This window comes from Phascolarctos cinereus, unplaced genomic scaffold (assembly GCF_003287225.1).
Source record: "Phascolarctos cinereus isolate Bilbo 61053 unplaced genomic scaffold, phaCin_HiC Scaffold_1;HRSCAF=81, whole genome shotgun sequence".
Lineage (NCBI taxonomy): Eukaryota > Metazoa > Chordata > Mammalia > Diprotodontia > Phascolarctidae > Phascolarctos > Phascolarctos cinereus.
Genome location: NW_027555514.1, coordinates 55,975,641 through 55,997,528, shown reverse-complemented (window position 1 = coordinate 55,997,528; position 21,888 = coordinate 55,975,641). Strand labels below are relative to the sequence as shown.

Here is a 21,888-nt window from a genome sequence, read left to right as displayed (position 1 = left end):
GGCTCCGAACAGTGCCTATGAGCTATTTTAAGGGTGTTTGGTTTTCTTAGCTGAGCTAAAAGGTTTGTTCAAAATGGAATCACCTCTTGTCACAGAGTTCACTTGGTTGTAAGCCACAGGCAACTACCCAGTTATTCATTCCTCTTAAAAAATTCTTTCACTTTTTTTTTTTTAAATTCTCTCCCCCTCTCCCAGTCTGCTAACTCTGCTTCTCCCAGGCAAAACTTTCCTAGAGGCCTATACTTACTACATTCATCCAATTAGCTCTTCAGTCTTCTCTCAGGTCATACCCAAAGACTTAATTACCCTCTGGCTTATCACTGTCCTAAGAACACTGTGTTCTCTTCCTGCTATCATTCATTCAGCTCTGAAAGGCCATTTCCTCCTTTCTAAGCAAAGTGAATAAATGATTCTGGCCTGTAGGCCAGCATCAGTTTCTCCAAAGAATGCCAGCTTGCTATCTTCTAAGCAATATCTGCTGAACTTGTACTATACTGAACTCTGGACAATACCATGGACTGGCAGGTATAGTAATAGCTAATAATAGCTAGCATCTATATAACTCTTAAGTTTGCAAAGCCTTTACGTAAGTTAACCCAGTTGGTCCCCACGACAGTCCTGGGAGGTTAGTGCTATTATTATTCCCATATTACAGATAAGGAAACTGAGGCACAGAGAGGTTAACATAACTAATATGCCACACAGCTATAAGTGTCTGAGTTAGTCTTCCTGACTCCAAAGCCTGTCTGTTATCCACTGTGCTATCTCGCTATCATTTAATAAGAAAATCATTTTTAGTATAATATTGATGATAAACTGTCACTTTAGGAAATTAAAAAAACCCTAATATTCATCTTTCATGTGCGTGGCACATAGTGGGCATTTAATAATTTTTTTCCCTTTTTTTTTTTAGGCAATTGGGGTTAAGTGACTTGCCCAGGGTCACACAGCTAGTAAGTGTCAAGTGTTGGGTCTGAGGCCAGATTTGAACTCAGGTTCTCCTAACTTCAGGGCCAGTGCTCTAACCACTGCGCCACCTAGCTGTCCCCTCTTAATAATTTTTTAATTAATGAAAAGTAATGTATCAAAGGATTCCTCTCAGGGCCCAATCACGGTCATTTCTCTTTGGGATAGGTAAGTGATGCAGTAATTAGAATATCAGACCTGGAGTCAGGAAGACCTGAGTTTAAGTTCAATCTCTGCTACTCACTAGTTGTGTGACCTTGGACAAGTCACTTGACCTTTGTGGTCCTTATGTGCAAAATGGGAAAAATAGTAGCCCTTACCTCCCAGGACAGTTGGGTGTATCAAATCAAATCAGATTAATTATAATACAAGTAAAGTGCTTTGCAAACCTTAAAGACTTATGTCAATATTAATTATTATTGTGATGATTATCAGTCATCACACCCATTTCAGCAAAGTGCTTATCTCTAACAATCACAATCAAGCAATTGCATTAACACTTGCTAGGACCTCTTGAACGCTCTTATCCTACATTTTTATAGTCCTCTGTGGATCATATCCTTTTACTGGATTACAAGCTCAAGGAAGGTCTAAATCCTAGCTAAATTTCTATCTTCACTCAGCCTGCCACAGTGATGTTATGTGCCCAATCTATATTTGTTGAATTTTATCACCGAATTAAACTCTGTTAAATGTTCCAGTGAGTATGAAAAGGAATAACGGGTACGCCCAGTAAACTGCCTGCTCTCAAGCGTTAATCCTACTCTATATAAACTGTCATCAGTTGAGGATTCGGGACATTTCCATGGACAAGTTTGCTATGGGCTAACTTCATAAACACAGCTAGGCCTTCAATATGTTATGGAAAAAGCATAAGACCAGTAGGCAGGAGATTTGGATTCTATCTGGCTCTATGCAGTCATGAATGAGCTGTATGACCTTGGGCAATTTTATTCAACTCTCTGATTCTTTATTAAGCTCCTACTATATGCCAGGCATTGTGCTAACCTGAGAATAAAAAGAAAGGAAGAAAACAGTCCCTTTTCTCAAGAAGCTCACAGTCTAACAGGGAAGACAGGCTGCAAACAACTATGCAAAGAGAAGAGATAAATGGAATAAATTGGGGACATCTCAGAGGGAAAGTATAGCCTTAAAGAGGCCTGGGATATACTGTTTTTGCAAAAGGTGGGACTTTAGCTAAGATGTGAAAGAAGCCAGGCAAGCTAGGATCTTAGGGTTAGTTCATGGAAAAAAAAGGAATAACATGATTTCAGAAGACTGAAAATGAAGAATATTACTCATCTCTTGATAGAGAGGTGACAGACTCAATATACAAAATATGACAATTTTTGGACGTGGCCAATGTAGGATTTTTTTTTGACTATGCATATTTGTTACAAGAGTTTTGTAGTTTCTTTTTTCGGAGGGCGATGGAGGAGGTAAGAAAGAAAATAAATGTTAATTTAAAAAAAGCAAAATTTCATTCAAAAAGAGCAGCTCCAAAGTTCATCTAATATTATTTTGTCACCCAGCTGGATATTTTTTTCAGGAGTCCTCTATATCGGGCATATTTGATGACGTACCGAGAAAAACTGCTAGGTTTGATGTCAGAAGAACTGGGTTCAAATTCCACCTCTGACATTTACCACCTCTGTAACCATGGGCGAGTTATTTCTCCTTTAGGCCTCTGCTTCTTTTCCTAGAAAAGGAGGGAGGTATAGTAGATGATCTTTAAGGTTCATCCTAGATCTAGGTTTAGGATTTAATGATCTCTGGGAATATCTCAGTCCTAGATGCCTATATGTCTTTTGAAATTTATCTTTAAAGAACTTTTTTTCTTTAAAAAAAACATTCTCATAATCCTAGAGTCACAAAAATGATAAACTAAGTTACAACATTTACGGATAAAAGAGGAAAATATTCTCGATCATTTGATTAGAAAACAGACTTATTCCAGTTAGTGATGCTGAGGGAGAGGGAGAGAGAGACAGGGAGAGGGAGGCGGAGAGGGAGATGGAGAGAACGATATAGCACTTTCCAGAAAGTATTTTGGGAAACAGGGTCTTCCATAAATGAACTCCCTTAGGTAAATGTAAGGAAAAAAGAAAATGAGATTTCAGTCCTACTTCTTGAGGTTGTCACAGAACACAAATGGGATTTGACTGCTTTTATTTCAAGTAGGGTAATTTCCATAATATCCAGGACTGGTCCTGGGCAAAACTGTGAAAGAGGGAAGCAGCAACGAGCATGGGGAAGAGTAGCTGGATGGGATTTGGTGACTAGCCTTCCCTCTGCTGCTACCCTGCTCTGTGACCTTGAGCAAGGGACTTGACCGCCCTGAGGCCCAGTCTCTCAAGAATTTATAAAATGGAGGTAGTATGTGCTTTCTAAAGTCTCTCCTGCCTCTAAAATACTACAAATATCTTACGCATTCTGAGGAAAAGAGTTGTGTCATAATAATAATGATAATCACAGAATCATAATCATAATGAATAGGTTCAGCACAATTCTGGATAGAACACATTCTAGCACACTCATCTCCCTCAATTCTTCAATAATCGTAAGAGCCAGAGTAAACCCAGCATTTGTTCAGTCGTTTTTCAGTCTCGTCCAACTCTTCATGATCCCATTTGGGGTTTTCTTGGCAAAGACAATGGTTTACCATTTTCTTCTCCAGCTCATTTTACAGATGAGGAAACTGAGGCAAACAGGGTTAAGTGACTTGCCCAGGGTCACGTAGCTAGTAAGTGTCTGAGGCCAGACTGAACTCACAAAGGTGAGTCTTCTTGACTCCAGGCCCACATTCTATCCACTGGGCTATCTATCTGCCAACATACTTTGATATTAAACCACTTCTCCCATCTCCAAAGTAGCCTCAAGCTTAGGGGCAAGTGAAAGACGGAATGAACCAGATATTTCTGTGATCACTCCCCAGGCACAGCAAAGGGGAAGGTCTTGCACATTCAGCTCAGACTTTTTATTAGGAGTATGTGTCTCAGGAAGGGAAGATGCAATTTTAAAAACTGTCTTAGACACTTAAGTTTTTCCTCCCTCAATACGTTATTTCTTGTTGCCTACTCTGCACTGCCCTCGTGTGTAAAGATTTGGAATCACAGGATCTGGGTTTGAATCCTGACTCTTAACACTTAATCTATGTGATCTTGGTTGAGTCCCTTAACCTCTTTCAGGTCCAATTTCCTCATCAGCAAAATGAGACAGTTTGACTAAATAGCCTTGAAATCCCTTCTAGTTCTACATGGATGACTGTAGCTCTAACTCAAACAAAAAAAGCAGGTGAGCATAGCAGTAAATAATGACCAAAGGAACTGTTGTCTCAACACCCCCCAGATGCGAGGAACCAGTTTTTGTTATAAATTCCACTGTTGGTTGGAAGAGCTCCTTATGTCCAGGCCGACTTGAAGCCCCATCTTTTCTCAACCTGCACCGATACCCAAATATAATCAGCTCCTAGCTATTCAGACACAAAAACTACCTTTCTGGCTTCAATAGCTAAAAACACAGGCAACTTCTCAGAAACAACAACTATTGGTCTATCTATTTATCTATCCATCCATTTATCCATCTACATGTGATGACACAGTGATTAGAGCACTGAACTCATCTTCCTGAGTTCAAATCTGGCCTTAGCCACTTACTAGCTGTGTGACCCTGGGCAAATATGTCTGTCTGTCTGTCTCTCTACATATCTATATCTATATCCCCCCCACCCCCCCCCCGCCTGGCAAACAACTTCTGAAAGGGATAGAGTTCATAGCAGAGTACAGCAAGTGTTGATCATTCCTGTCGACAAGCATGATGAGTTGTTCAGGTTAAGAACTGGATCCTTCCTAGAACACCAGCCCCACACTGGGGCTGTCCTGCCTCAAATGCAATATCTCATGACCTCATGTCAACATGATGCTCGCCCTTCTTGACCTTTCTGTACTCCTGTTTGCAAATTCTCATTAAACAAGCTGGTTTTTTTGGGCTTCAATAAAAGAGGATGGCTTTAAAAAAGTGACAAAGCAGAGAAAAAAGACCAAACTGTTTTGAGAGGCTTCTAATCCACCAAAAGGAAGGGGATAAATTTACAAGTTATATAAAGAAGTGTTTCTTCCCCCCTCAGTTTACACCCTGTGAATCTGCAATATGGCAGAGCTAAAAAAGAAAGTAAAATTTTTATAAGGAGAAACATGGCATGTAGGGCCTGCATAGTAATCATCTTACTCTACTTGGTCCTCAGAGTACTATTGTCAATTTGGGAGCATTTTTAATTTGAGAGATGCGGAGAAATAGAAAGGGTCTAGAGGGGAAAAAAACCTTCCATGGCAACAAAAAGGGAGAACGTGGAGTTTGAAAAAGAAACGTGAGGGATAGATTTTAAAATTTCTGAAGAATGGGAAAGAGGAATATATAAAGAGCAACCAGCCATTTTCCGAGGAAAGATGGACTTGGGCTAAAAAGAACAATGATTTTGGATAGATTCCTTAGAAAGACCATTCTGGCCAGGGGACCTTGTGTAACAGTAGAATGGGCTGTCAAAGGAAGCCTTGGAGAGGCACATATGTGACAGTCCTTCTGAGCAACAGGACAACAGCCCAGAGGAGCTCTTCAATTCCTTTCCAGCTCTTTGATTTTAATAAACCTGGATTAAGTGGGTCATGGCGGTCAACAACTGTAATCCCTGCTACTGGGGAGCCGAGGCTGGTGGCTGACTTGAGCTCAGCGCTCAGCAGGTCTGAGCTGCAGGAAGGCCGAGGCTAGCAACAACATGGTGACCCTGAGGGGGCAAGGGGCAACCTAGATGACTTAGGAGGGGCAAGCTGGCCCTAGTTGGAAACAGAGCAAGTCAAAGCTTCCACACACACACAGAGAAGGTGGAAAAAATGGCAGCATGGCATTGTTAGAACCACATAGTTTTCAAGGAAGTGTGACAATTTGAGGGCAATTTAGAAAGCCTCTTTTTTTTTTAAATAAACAATGTGAACTGTTCCACAAATTACAAATCATATGTGCTTCCATCTTTTCTATTTCTAGTTCCTGTGTCAGAGGATAACTTTCATAACTATTGGTCTTAATCAGAGCCAAACCATGGATATATCAAAGAAGGTAGAAGTCTGCCCTCTGGCCGTGTCCCTTCAACTTCCAGTTTAATCTGACCTGTTTATTCCCAGGTCTCATTTATATTTCAAGATTTTCTACCTACTAGTCAATAGTATGGGGCAAATCTTGAAAGAAAAAAATTAAACAAGATTATGCAAAGGCACAGAAATCCAAATGAGGAAAATTGACCTTGAGGGAAACTGCATTTTAGGGATTTATTAGGCTTCACTTTTCTATCAAGTTTTCTAAATATATCATCTTAAAAGAATGCAAAAATGAATGTAAATGTTAAAAATTTTATCTGACAATCTGTTTCAGAATGAGGAAGATAAAGGTTCAAATGAAAGTTTAAAAAAGGACCTTAAAGTGCTGTTTTCAGTCAGTTTTGCTCAATAATATGCTATATATATATTTTTTTTTTCTGTGACCAAACTCCCCTGTATTTTCTGCCAGTTCTACAATGGAATATTCGGCAATAGGATTTCCTATTGCCTAATAGGTGTTTCCTATTGCCTAACAGAAGTTTGGCTGTTGCCTGATAAGAACATTTCTCTTAAAATCTTTGCATCGAATGCCTGATAAAAAATAGATATCTAATAAGAATACAGAATTATTAAAAATATAGACCCAGAACCATTATTCACAACATGCATCCAAAGATGATATGAAACTATAAACGATCACCAATCATATGAAAAAAATGCTCCAAGTCACTAATAAAAGAAATCCAAATTAGAACCTTTGAACTTTCACCTCAGACCCACCAAATTGGCAAAGATGACAGAAGTGCTGGAAAGTCTATGGAAAGACAGGCACATGAACATAACATTGATCAAGTAGTGAACTGGCAAGGCCTTTTAAAAAAAAGCTGCTTGGAATTATATAAGGAAAAAAAAATCAATAAAATGTTCATACCCTTTCACTAGCCATATAGTCCAAAGAGGTAAAAGATTACACATATATGAAACTAATGGCAATTCAGTACTCTTTTTATGGTAACAAAATACTAAAAATAAATTTGATAACCTATTAGAACAAACTGTGACATAACTTTAAAGCACTATTGCACTACAAAAAAATAACAAATTTGAGGAATTTAGAGAAGAGTGGAAAGACTTGTGATAATTAATACACAGTAAAGTAAGCAGAACTGAAGAACAATATCCATAATGATTTGTTGTTCGGTCATTTTTCAGTCATGTCCTGTTCTTTGTGAGCCCATTTAGGATTTTCTTGGCAAAGATACTAGAGTAGTTTGCCATTTCCTTCTCCAACTCATTTTGCAGATGAGGAAACTTAGGCAAACAGGGTGAAGTGACTTGTCCAGGGTCACACAGCTAGAAAGTGTCTAAGGCCAGTACTGTATTCACAGCACCACCTAGCTGTCCCAAAATGACTACTGTAATATAAATGAAAATACTCCTAAAATGTGGCTGAACTCTGATAAAGTACAAAGACCAAACCTGGTCCACGTGAGAGTTGAATCAAACATATTTCTTTTGTCTTTTTATAGAGGTGAGGGAGTACGGCTGCAGAATTAGATTCGGTCGCTCAGTCAACTGCTTTTGCTCAACCATTTTTCTTTGTTATGAAGGACAGTTCAATGACTGAATGGCATATTAAGAAAAGACTTATAAAAATAAAAGCCACCAAATAAAACCTTTTAAAATCTCTCCTTTTGAGGCTATATTCCTTCCATCTCGACTGATTCTTAGAGCAAAGAGGAACAGGCAGCCCCTTACAGATACTCATTTTGTCATCACCATTTATCCTCCTCTCTTTCAAAGTCTGCACTATGCATTTATTGCCACTTTTTCCTACGTAAGCTCCTTGGGAGAATGGACTGTTTCAGTGTTTTTGCTTTTCTTCATATCCCTGGAGCTCAGCACAATGCCTGACATATAGTAAGTGCTTAATAAATACTTCTTGCTTGATTAATTTACTGACTTCCAAATACTCCCCCATTGGCCTCAAGGAGTTTAACATCTGACTCACAGTTGTAGCACTTCACAATTTAAAAACGCTTTTGACATGCTTTATTTCATATCATCTCTACTCATTACTTAACACACAACCTCAAAGTTCCTCATGCTCATAAATTCAAATGACTTTCATCTGTGCTCCACGTGTCACCTACCATCATGGCCATATATTGTACCACATTGCTGCCCAGAAATGCTCTCCACCAAGCTTTCAAACTCTGAAATTCTCTTTTCTAGCCAACTTCATAACATTTTTTTTAGACATAATACAATTTCATACTTAAGAGACTACAGCCTAGCATAAACATAACTTTTAAATGCCCTGGGAAACCAAAAAATTCACGTAGCTCATTTTATTATGATATTCACTTAATTATGATCTGGAACTGAACCGGCAATATCTCTGAGGTATGTCTGTACTTGCATTCTCCACCCCTATTCCCTGGCTGCCAAGCAACTGCTAGAGAATATCTGAAAACATACTAGTTTGAGTCACTAAAAATTCTTATTTTCAACTGAATTCCCATAGAGATAAAGTGACTAGTTCAAACTAAACAATAGAGGGAAGATTTGAATTTATGACCTCCTTCATCCAGTGTTTTTTCTACTAAATGATATTGCCTACCACCATAGAATCCAACCTAGAACTCTAGAATCCCTTAGAATCCAACTCACAACTTAGAACTCTAGAATCCACTTAGGGCCTGCCTTGGAACTCTAGAATCCAAGCTAGAACTCTAGAATCCACTTAGAAGCCAACCTAGAATTCTACGATACACTTAGAATCCAACTCGGACCTCTAGAATCCACTTAGGACCTGCCTTGGAACTCTACAATCTAAGCTAGAACTCTAGAATCCACTTAGAATCTAACCTAGAATTCTAGGATCCCCTTAGAATCCAACTCAGAAATCTAACTTTGAACTCCAGATTCCACTAAGAATCCAAATTAAAACTGTGGAATCCACTTAGAATCCAACTTAGAATTCTAGAACCCACTTAGAAGCCAACTCAGAACTCTAGAACCCACTTAAAACCCACCATGGAACTCTAGAATCCACAAGGGGGAGGAACATGAAATCTAAAAGGCTAAATTAGGGAAAGAATGCTAGAGTAAAGAGTTTACAGTTTATCTCATAGATAATAGGGAGAATACTAAAGATATTTGAGCAAGGAAGTGACACTATCAAACCTGGGCATTTGGAAAATTACTTCAGCAGCTACATGAAGACAGAATAATTAGCAAAGTGAGTCTATACTCTTTAGCTAGCGATGACTGGGCCCCAACTTTGTTTTCCAGCTTTTACAAGGTGCAGCTTAAATAAGTCACTCCTCCAGTATGTTCTCTGCTATTCCATTCTGGAAAAATATCTCTTCTGAACTCCTCCCAACACTTGCTTGATACCTCTCCTGATGATCTGGGCATTCTTCCTTTCATTAGAGTTCTATGTGTACAGGTCTTGACCCTCCCCCCATTAAGCTGTCATCTCCTTGACATGACCATGTTTTATTCATCCTTATATCCCCCACAGTGACTAGAACATAGTAGATGATCAAAGAGTATTTGTTAAACGAATGAATGAAATCTGAATCAGTTTGTGTTGGACTATATAGAGACAGTGGTGTGGTGAAAAGAACTCAGAACTTGGCATCAGGTGACACCTGGGTTCAAACTTTGCCTCTAACACTTACTAGGGTGATCATTGGGTAAGTCACCTTAAACTTTCTGAGCCTCAGTTTACATACGTAAAATGGAGATAATATCATGTCAAGGAGTTGACAGTCTAATAGGGGAAGGTGAGGTGGGTCAAGACCTATGCATGCATAATTCTAATAAAAGGAAGAACGCTATGAATGTCATGAGAGGTACCAAGCAAGTGCCTACCTTCACAGAGTCGCTATATACCTAAAATGAGATAATGCATAGAACTGCATTTTTGGAGTCAGCACAGGACAGTGGAGAGAGTGCTGGGCTCAGAATGAAGGGATCTGCATCCAAAGCCTGCCCCACTAAGTTGGGTAAGTCACTTCACCTTTCCTGGGCAGTGCGGTACAGTGGACGGAGCCCTGGCTGTGGAGTCAGAGGGCATGGACTCAAATCCCACCATGGACATTTATAATCTATGGGACCTTGGGCAAATCATTCATTTAAGTGCTCCGAGTCTCTGTTTTTCCTCATCTGTAAAATGGGGGAATTGAACTACATGGTCTTTAACCCTACGTCTATGATCTTAGAATTAGCATCTAGAAAAGGAGGGAGCTGGTCTAAGAAAGGCTAAGCCACAGAAACAGAGGCTTTGAATCGTTCCTTCCACAGAAAAGGCTGCGTAATCCGTGAAGCTTCATGTGTATATATAGAGAAGAAAATGTTCCATGTCCTTCCTTAAAATATAAACCACTTTAAAGAATTAAGTGTAGTAATTTGGTCAAATTGCCGCTCTACTTGTAGCTATAAACACTACAGTTCAAAATAAACGATCAGACATAGTAATTTGCCCAGGTTCTGACTGTGGCAGCTGCCAGACAATTTTCTACCCTGTTGACTGACTTGAAAAGAATAAAATTAGTCAATTTTCCAATAGCCCTTTAATACTAAACTAAAAACGATAGAATAATTTAAAAATATTAATCACAACCACAAATACCAAAGCCGGCAGCAAAATAACCACATAAGACAGTTTAAAATACCTGTTACATTTTAATTGGGACAAAGTAGAAAAACATTTCATCTATGTTTTTTTTTCTATATTACAGGAACAAACAGCAAATGGGAGTGCTAATGTGATTTACAGAAAAATCTTGCCAGGCTAATTTTAACAGATACTTTCCAAATTTTGGCGCAAAGTAAAACAAAGGATATGGATAGGCACAGGGCCTATGATTTCCCTGATCTAGCAAACTTCCATTTGCTGAAACTACTGAAACATGTCAGGCTCCCCTTTTTTGGTATGTATGTTGTAGTTTTTGGCTTTGATCTAGTTATCCTGCTGCTAGGTTTATACCCCAAATAGACCAATAAAATAGGAGAAGGTCCAATGTGTACAAAGTTTCTTTTATAGTAGACTTTACTTGATGGCAAAAAACTGGAACCTAAGGGATGTCCATCAGCTGAGGAATAGCTAAATAAGTTGTGGTGCATGAATATGATGGAATACTACTGTGCAGTAAGAAATGAGCAAACAGATGATTTCAAAGAGACAGGGAAAGACTTACACGAATTGATAGTGTGAAGTTGACAGAACCAGAAGGACAATTTATATTATAATATCAATATTGTAAGAATGAACATTTTTGAAGACTTTTACAAACTGATGAAGAATGAAATGAATAGAACAACAATAAAACAGCAACAGCAATGTAAAGATAAACAACTCTGAATCTGATCAATTCAAAGACCGTCCATGATTCCAGAGGACGGATGATGAAACGTGCTATCCATTACAGAGAGGTGATGGGTTGAGGGTGCAGAATGAGACATATAGCTATTTGTTACAGCCATTGAGGGAATTTGTTTTTCTTTACTACACGTATTTATTAAAAGAAATCTGTTTTTCTTTTCTTTTTTCTCAACAGAGCAAGGACATGGAAGGAAGAAAAAATAGATTTTTGTTCATTAAATTTTTTTTTTTTAAAATAGGATAGTGCCACAGATATGGAATATTGCATGTCCTTTCAAATGAGGCCATAGTATTGTTAGTTGCTTAATTGTTTTACTTAGTTCAAGAGACATCATGTGGAGTGGGGGGTAATCTGTAAATATCTGTAATATTTTTAAAATGTAAGTAAAATTAAAAAAACTGATATACCTCTTGGGATCTCCCCCAAATGATTTCTAGTCAATATATAAAAGGAGAAAATAAATAAGTAACTCTCAAGGGCAGTTATACTCAATTACAAACAGTTATAGTGGCTGTCGATACCTAGCTGTTCACATGCAATATCTACCTCTAGAGAACAGGGAGGAACACACATGGTAGAGTGGAAAAAATGCTGGATTTAGAGTCTGAGATCCTGCGTTCAAATCCTGACTCAGTCACTACCTTACTACAAATCACTTAACCTCTTGATGCCTCAGTTTCCTTATCTGTAAAAAGAGGGGACTGAAACAGCTGGCTTCTAAGGTCCTTTCCAACTCTTAGATTTTGTGAATCTCTAGCTAGATTATTGCCAACTGAGGATCCACTTCTTTTGGGGGTTGGGGACCTGCCTGTTCTACAGCTCAGTGTTATTTTATCCTCACCTATTCTCCCAGCCTGACAACTGAAGAAAAAGAATTAATCATGTTCTGGAACAGAAGACTCCTTACTATAATAAAGTGTCACCAGATGGCAGAGTAGGGAGTTGGAAACTGACCCAGTGTATCTATCTGTCACTGAAGAGCTGGTACTTTACTTCTTGTTCAAGTATCTATTCACCCCCTCAGAGAACTCTAGTATATTAATGAGGCATTGCTTCCTTATAGCACAGTTTCAGAGGGGGAATGGAGACAACTGCTTCTGGTTAGAGAAAACTTATTGCCTCAAAAGAGATTTGCTTAAGTTTTCAGTGAAGCTACCAGCTTTCCTCATACAGCAGTGAGATCCACTAGTACACTTGATTTTCCTCTGGAAACTGTCCAGATGGACCACAGTGAAGTCAGGGTTAACACAAGGACGTGTCCTCTGCAGGCCTGGCAGGCGGGCATTGGGAATGAATATTCAGATGCAAGCCCACAACCCACATGGGACTCTTCTTTGTGAGACAACCAGCCCTGCTGGTGTTAGCCTTTCCATTCTGCAGCAAACTTTGCTGATTCTGGAGCACTGTCGTTACTCCTTGCCAGGCCTTGACCTTCGGCTGTGACCCACACAGGATTGCTGCTCTGAAGCCCCAACCCCTTCCAGCCGTCTGACCCTGGATTCTGTCTAGTCATGTTACAGTGCTACTATGACCTGTACTGGCCATCACACTTCTGCTGTTTTAACATTTACTTCACCCCTACGTGGCCAGAGGAGCTATTTGGTACAAAACACATTTGCTGGGCATTAGATAGTTGCTGGCTATTAACCCATTTCACCTCTGAAAGATATAAAGAATATTGCCCTCTGCTGCTGCTAACTTTTTTATGGATCTTAGGCAACTGGGCTTTGGTTTCCTCATTTGTATTTCTATACTTAGAATCTTGCCTTAAAGACCTTGAAAGATATTTCACTAAAAAAACAAAACAAACCCTGAGGTCATCTGTCACGAGGTCCCTGTTTTCTCCAGCTGTACACTCAAAATCACCTCAATAGCATCCCTCACTCAATATCATCCCTTAAGAGGAGGAAGTGGTCCTTCTCCGACTAAATGCCAACCATTCAATTCTTCTCCTTGATGACATGGCCTGAGGGTTCAGGGAGCTTGGCTTCAACTATCCTTTCTCAATTCTTAATTTTCTATCTTTTCTTATCCAATGGCTTACAAATGTTGCCAGATCTTCCCTTATCCTTAAAAAACAAACAAACAAAAAACTGCATGGGATCCTACCATCCTCTCAAACTTACATCTCCTTTCCCCTTTGCTTTTTCAAAGCAAGACTATCAGAAAAAAGGTATTTATGTTAATTATCACGATTTTCTCTCCTTACACTCACTTCTCAATCCCTGGGAATCTGGCTCCCAACTTCTTCACTCAAATGAAATTGCTTTCTCTGAGCTGACCAATGCTTTATAAGCTACCCTTTTATATAGCCCTTTCTCCTTCGTTTTTTCTGCCATATTGACACTGTTGAACATCCTGTCCTCCTGGACATGTACTTCTCCCTAAATTTTCATGACTGACATACACACACACACACACACACACACACACACACACAACACACACACACACACACACACATATATATTTCTTCTATGTATGTGCTACTTTCTTTTCCCCCTTAAGGAAATGAGGGCCAGGACTACTTCATTTTTGTCTTTGTATCTCTGGTACCTAGCACAGGGTCTCATATATAGTAAGTACTTAATAAATGCCCAATGAGTTTAATTGTATACAGAAGATGCAAACATTTTATAGGATCACAGAATCAGAACTCAAAAGGACCTTAGAGTTCATCAAGACCAACTGCCTCATGTCACAGACAAGGAAATTGAAGTACAGAGAGGTCAAGTGACTTACCTGAGGTCATACTGCTAGTAAGGTAAGATTAAAACCTAGATAAGTTAACAAGTATTTTTAAGCGATTACTGGGGGCAAGGCACTGTGCCAAGTGCTGGGGATATAAAACAAGAAAAAAGAAAGAAAATCCTTGACCTCAAGAAGCTTATATTTTAATGGGGACAGAGAGCACATAAATGGGAGCTAGGAAGAGTGGGGACAGAAACCTAGTTTCTTCTGCTTTTAAGTACTCTAACCATCACACAACACAGCCTTTTCACTGGATTGAAAATTGGATGCTTAAGTTCCTTCCAAACCTAATATTCTATGACTCTAGATCACAGTTATTCTGAATTCAGAAATGGGACACATATCTCTTAATTCATGGGAAAGGTTTGTTACAGTTCAATTGGTTGTAACTACTCTTCAAACCTAAGCCTATGTGTTTAGCAAACCTTCCTCTTTGCTTTTTCCAATCTCACTTTTCCCTTAAGGTATAGATCTAGTATTAATTTCTCCAAGAAGACTTCCACGATGAACTTAGTACACAGAAACGCTATTCAATAGGATTTCTCCATTCTTGGGAGTGTGATTGCACTTATCTCCTCTCAAGTGTGTAATTTAGCCCTTGATATTATGACTTATTCCCTAATTATTTAAAATGTGTAAGTTTTGCCAGTCAGATTATAAGCTTATGGAGGACTGGAATTGGACATGTCTCATATTTCTTTTGCATTTCACTCAGCACCAAGTGTCATATAGAACAGAGTCGACATTTAATTAAATGAATGATATTCCCATTGACTTCCATCATACAATCATAGATCTATTCCCATGGGGAAAAAAGTCTCCCAAAAAACTGAACTGAAAACTTGGCAAGAAAGGTTAAGTCAGAAGCCAGACGCATGCATGACATGTTGTGCACCATAATAGTCAGAATGTTTTTATAGGTTTTTCCAAGCTTTTCAGTATTTTCCACAATTCTGGGATCTTCTGTCTCCAAATCTTCCACCTCCTAAGATCATTGGAATCTCTCTCCGCTGACATAAATATTGCTAATGATTCTTAGAAACCTCACTTTTTCTGTATGGCTATTTTTGTCTAATACAGTAGTGCCAGGTTATAATTTTACATGTTGCCTGTGGGTGCCAATATCTATTACATTTCCAGTTTGAAAATGCCATCTTGTCAAGATTTAAGGTTTTGAAAACCTCAATAAACCATAATTGTATAATTCTGAAAGTCTCTAAAAGCAAATTTACTCCAAAGGAGGAATAAGTGTAATGAATTCTTCAATCTATTTTCTGTTGTTATTCTTTGCATAGTGATCTATCTGGATGTTATGATGATCTGGTTCCAAATTAACGTCTTTGAGTTTGTTAAAATGGACCTCTGAAATGTAGTGCTAGTTAACGTCCATTCACCAGCTAATATTCAGCAGTTATTAGAAAAATACCAGACTATGTCATGTTGATATTTCTGTTTTCAGTCAAATCCAGGGATTCTTAGTCTGGGGTCAATGAATTCCCAAAAGGTCTGTAGATAGATGTCTGGGGTCAGTGAATTTGAACAGGAAAAATAAAACATATTTACTTCAATGTAATTGGCTTCCTTTGTAACATTTGGTATTTTATTTGATGCATTTAAAACATTATTCTTTTTAAATCTATTTTTAATTTATTTTGTTAAATATTTCCCAATTATATTCAATAAAATTTAAACATTTAGTTTTAAAAATTCTGAGTTCTAAATTCTCTCTCTCTCACTCACCCTTCTCCCACCCTTCAGAAGGCAAGCAATGTATCAATTATACATGTGAAGTCATGCAAAACATATTTTCATATTAGCCATATTGCAAAAGAAAACACACAAAACAACAAGAAAAATAAAGAAAATAAAGAAAAATATACTTCAATCTGCACTTAGAGCTCATCATTTTTCCCTCTGGAGGTGGACAGCATTTTTCATCATGGGTTCTTTGGAATTGTCTTAGATCACTGTCTTGATCAGAGTAGCTAAGTTTTCACACTTGATCATTCTTACAATATTGCTATTACTCTGTATAATGTTCTCCTGGTTCTACTCACTCTACTTTGCATTAATTCATGCTAAGACTTCAGATGTTTTTCTAAAACCATCCTGCTTATCATTTCTTATAGCATTTTATCACAACCATAACTTGTTCTGCCTCCTCAATTTCCAATTCTTTGCCAACACAAAAACAGCTGATATCAATTTTTTTTGTAGATATAGGTCATTTTCCTTTTTCTTTAATCTCTTTGGGATACAGACCCAGAGGTGGTATTGCTGCATAAAAAGGGCATGCATAGTTTTATACCTGTTTGGGTATTGTTCCAAACTGTAAAAACATTACTCTGAGAAAGGGTCCCCAGGTTTCACCAGACTGCCTAAGGTGTCCGTGACACAAAACCTGTATTCTAATGACATTTTTTAAAAACCATGACTACTCTCTTTATTAGGTTTACAGTTATGTCAAAAGAACATTTAGTTTCGACTTATATAATGACAGGGCTTTATATTATTTTTTAAGCTTTAGAAATTGCTTTTGATCAGAAAATCTTCTTTAGAAGACTTGCTAATTGGTCACCATTATTTTTGTCTTCTTGTGATCATTTTAATGGAATTTATTCCTTTATAGACACTGATCTTTGGATTATATATCCTAAAGATTTTTCTTCTGTTTAAGTGCACAAGGGGAAAAAAAAAGTCCTTTGGTTTGGTCCAGCTATACACACTCACTTTGTTTTGGCCTCTAAGGCATGGGTGTCCCAGGAACATCCTGAACATATGAGGTGTCTGATTATTTTTGCAGTTCCTTCGGATTTTGTAAAACCCTAAATATGCTTTGCAAGCAGCATTTCTACTGATTATTAAGCCACATGTATTTCAAAAGAAAGAGTCTATACATTTCTGGTTTAACAGAGCTTTTCAATGTTTACTTCTTGTCTAAGAAAACTTTCTTAATTTAAAAAATTTTTGGAAAAGCAGTAGAAGGGGCTTTTGTTACTCTTGTTTCACCAAAAATAAACTTATTTTAAAAAGTTCAGGTTCAATCTTCTGTAGTTAAGCAAAAGAAGAGTTTGAACAAAATACATTCTCCTACTAAGTTTTTTTTTTCCTTAAGGGTTTGATAATTTGAAATGACACTGTAGCATCTTAAATACCATCATGGAAATATGCAAACCATTTTCATTTCAGTGATTTAACAAAAGGTGAATATAGCCAAGGTAATATGCAAGGATAAGGGATCACAGAATTAGAACTGGTAGGGAACTGAACAGTCATCTAAACCAATCTCATTTTCAGATGAAGAAACTGAAGCACTGAGATGTCAGCGACATGCCTGCTGGGAGACATGTAGTAAATAGAAGAGTCAGTACTGGAACCCAGATGTGCTGATTCCAGAAACCAGTATTCTTTCCTCTGTATGATTCGAGTAATTAAAATTTAATTAAATGTACTTTATGCCAAATTTTTCTCAGCAGAAGAATTTAAAAGGTAGCTTTTCTTTACCTTTAAAATTTACCTTTTTTAACTTATCTTTTTGAAAGTCTATACTCTACAAAAAATCTTCTCTCATACTTTATCAGGGGAAATGTGACCCTGAGTCCTTCAAGACTATTGTAGGCAAAACACAAATGTTGACAGGTCCTTACAATCTGGAAATACTTTGAGTATGGTCCAATATTCAGATTATTTCAACCATTCTCATGAACTACTTTTGAAGATCGTTCATAGGAGGGTGAGCCCAGGGCAAGGAATGGGGGAAACTCTCGACCCTTTTCACAGTATTTAATCCCCAGAGGAGGCAACAATGTTCTTCTGTGGTTCTTTAATGAACCCTCAGTAGGACTTTTCTTAAACGATGATTTAATAAGGAAGCAAGTGGGACATATAGAGTGTCTCTCTGTTCAAGTGGAAGAGAATTTTACCTTTGCATTTTAATTCCATCTGAACAAACTGAAGTGAAAACATTTTGAGTATCTTGTTCTTACGGTACTAAAGGAAGTGACCTGAGAAAGTGAATTACGCCCAAATGGGTGAGGGCTGGAGCACAAAGTTAATATTTTAGAGAATAGTTAATATTTTAGAGAAAAGTTAATATTTTAATTTTTTTCACTTCAAAAAATTTTTAACTCAATAAGCACCAAATAAAGTGAGTTTTTGCATGTACATTGTAGAATATATGGAAAAGACTATATCTGAAATCATGAATCTCTCTTAGTGTGTTTTCCCCCAATGCTTCATTCCTTAGATTAGGACACAGGATAACTAGGAATTAAGATTCTGCTTTCTGAATCAAAGGTGGTCACTACATTATGTTGGAGGGAATAGCCCGGGCATTTGCGGCCTTGACTATCCCCTAAAAGGGAGACACTGAAGCCTCCTAAAAAGTGGGTATTCCTATGAGCACGAACTGGAGTTTGGGATGAACCTGCAGGTTAACTCAGATACTGCTCTCAATTAATCCAAACCACCTTGACAGGATTTTATCCATCTGACAGCAAATACATGTATATGTATATATCATACAGAAAGAAGACTGCTTTTCATTTATCAACTTCCAATTTCTCACCTTATTCTTCTATTTAAAAAAAGGAAGGCAGGGGAAGGAAGAAAGGAAGAGAGAAGGCAAAGAAAAGAAAGCAATGGAGAGGGGAGGGAGGGCAGAGAAGGGAAGGAAGGAGAAAGAGAAAAGAAAATAAAAGCAACTTTGTGGTATTTTCAGTATCTTTCAAAAGGCTGACCACAACCCTGAGATTAATCATCTTCCTTTCTCCAAATGGGAAACAGAAATTTCAACTGTCTCAAAGCTTTTCTAAATCCATCAATGAATATTTAGCGATTTACTTTTGTGTATTTGTGAGAGGCAGAAAGAAAGTCCTTGAGGTGAAGACTGTGGGTGGGGAGAGAAAGGAAAAGAGCCAGTGAAGAATAAAACATGAGGAACCATGCCCCCTAGCAATCTGACCTTTCACCTAGAATCTGGTGGATAATCTATCATTTCCTATTAGTACGGTTGATGCTTAACAGGTGGCTGTTCTGTGGATATGTCTCCCACTGAATCTGTTCCAGGCTGTGAATTTTCCCCCTATGAAGCACAGGAGCCCACCCACACACAATTGTGTTTTCAATCTAATGGCCAAAAACCTCCAAAGGCTAAATATGATTTGCCCTTGATTTTTTAAAAGTGTTTTCACCCTGCTCTACTGGGATGATAATATGCACACAGAATGTTATGTTCTTTTGTAACTATGTTCAGTACAAAAGCTGACAAACGTTTTTCAGTGTTTTCAGTAGGTGGCACAATGGATGGAGTGCTGGCCCTGGAATCAGAAAGACTTGAGTTCAAATCCACTTACTGGCTGTGTGACCCTGGGACTTCACCCCATTTGCCTCTGTTTCCTCCTCTGTAAAATGAGCTGGAGAAGGAAATGATAAACCACTCCAGCATCTTTGCCAAAAAAACTCAAAATGGGGTCACAAAGAGTTGGACACAGTGAAATAATTCAACAACAACAAAGGACGAGAAGACGTAGTGATAAAGGAAGTCTCGAATGAAATTCCACCTTAGTTCTGGTTGAGAGGATGGATAGCGTCAACAACCTGAAGTTGCAGCCCAAAGTTCTTTGGTCAGGGAACCGTTACCCTAGAATTTTAGAGGTATCTAGATTAAAATGTGACCTTGATGGGTAACGTATTTCAATTCACAAAGGAAAACAAGAGACAAAGTTTCTATACCACCACCACCACCACCATCACATGTGTAGCACTTTAAGATTCGTCAATATCTCATTTTACCTTTCAAACAACCCTGGGACACAGGTACTATCGCCCTCCTTTTGCAAATGAGGAAACTGATGCCATAGTACTTAGTCAACAGTAAGGCACATAGAATAATTTTTTTTTAAGGCAATTGGGGTTAAGTGACTTGCCCCGGGTCACACAGCTAGTAAGTGTCAAGTGTTTGGTCCGAAGTCAGATTTGAACTCAGGTCCTCCTGACTTCAGGGCTGGTGCTCCATCCACTGTGCCACCTAGCTGCCCCCTAACACATAGAATGATACTGATGTCAGTCCTGGCAACTGCCTTGCAATGGCACTAAAAACAAGACATTTTTACTATATGCCTTGTTAGTTTCAAAACCCCAAACTGCATACATTTTTTATGAAGATCTTGAAAATGTTAACATTTAAAAACTTTGAATATAATTTTTTGATATCTTTAGTTTTGATGTCATCTAAATTTCTTTTGTATCCCTCCACCTCTCCCATAGAACAAGAGTCATCCCTTAGTATTGCCAACTTTTATATAGAACTTTAAGGTTTGCAAAGGGCTTTCCATATTAACTCATTTGATTTTCATAACAACCCTGGGAGGTAAGACTATTATTGACCCTATTTTACAGATGAGGAAGCTGAGGCACAAAACAGTTAAGTGACTTTTTGATGGTAACATAAATAGTAAGTGTCTGAGGTAGTACTTTCTGACTCCAAATCCTTTGCTCTATCTACTGTGCTACCTTGCTGCCTTGTTACAAATAACTTTTCCAAAAAGAAAAAAAAAGGAAAAGAGGAAGATAAGACCAAAAATTCATCAGAACTGATCAATAAATTAAAAAAACAACAACCAGGCATTATATGCAATGTTCCCTACCCAAACATCCCTTTACCCCAACCTACCCCCTACATCTGCAAAAGAGAAGGAATTATCTTCTCATATCTCTTCTTTCTTGTTCATAATGTTGCAATAACCATTATGATTATTGTTACTTTTTTGATTTCTAATCAATGGGGTTAAGTGACTTGCCCGGGGTCACACAGCTTATGAAGTGTTAAGTGTCTGAGGTTGGATTTGAACTCAGGTCCTCCAGAATCCAGGGCTGGCACTCTATCCACTGTACCACCTAGCTGCCCCTATTGTTACTGTTTTGAAACTAGGTCTCCCTACCTCACCCAGGCTGGAAGTGCAATGGCCGTTCATGGGTCTTATCTCAACACTGATTCACATGGAATCTGTCAAAGCAAGTTAACTGCTCTGTTGTTTTTCTTTTTCTCCCCAATCCGGGCCATTCCGCCCCTCCTTACACAGCCTGATGGCTTTCCACTTCTGGGGGCTCACAAGTGACAGACTTCCTGCAGACATCTAAAATCAGCTTAGCCCACTGTAGCTTGGAATTCCCAAACTCAAGCAATCCATCAGCCTCAGTCTCCTCCAGCAGCAGGGATTCTCACCACGCCCAGACATTTCTGATCATTTCGTGATGGTCGTTCTTTCCCCTTACAAACACTGGCTCTTTTCTTGGTGGCGCTTACTTGACTCTGTACCAGCTTGTCTTTCCATGGTTTTCTTTATTCATCGTATTTGCTAGTTTTTCATGGCACAGTACTATCCCATCACATTCGTGTACCATCATATGCTAAGCCATTCCTTAATCCATGGGCAATAAGCAGTTTGCACTACTTTGTTTCCAGTTCTTTGCTAAAACAGAAACTGCTGCTATAAATATTTTGGTGCTGCTTCACTTAATTGTGGTGTTGGGGAAGACTTGCAAAAGTTCCCTGGACAGCAAGTTGGTCAAATCAGTCAAAACTTAAACTAATTCAGGCTATTCACCGGAAAGATCAAATACCGAAGCTGCAGCTTAAATACTCTGGCCACATAATGCGAAGACTCTCATTGGAAAAGACTCTGAAA

At 38.4% G+C, this 21,888-nt stretch overlaps 1 protein-coding gene across 9 annotated transcripts in view; it reads right to left on the bottom strand.

Moving 5' to 3' along the window:
* The window catches only part of CACNB2 (calcium voltage-gated channel auxiliary subunit beta 2), a 395,023-nt gene that overhangs the window by 76,802 nt on the left and 296,333 nt on the right, over window positions 1-21,888 (bottom strand). The gene's annotated exons all lie outside the window — the stretch shown is intronic.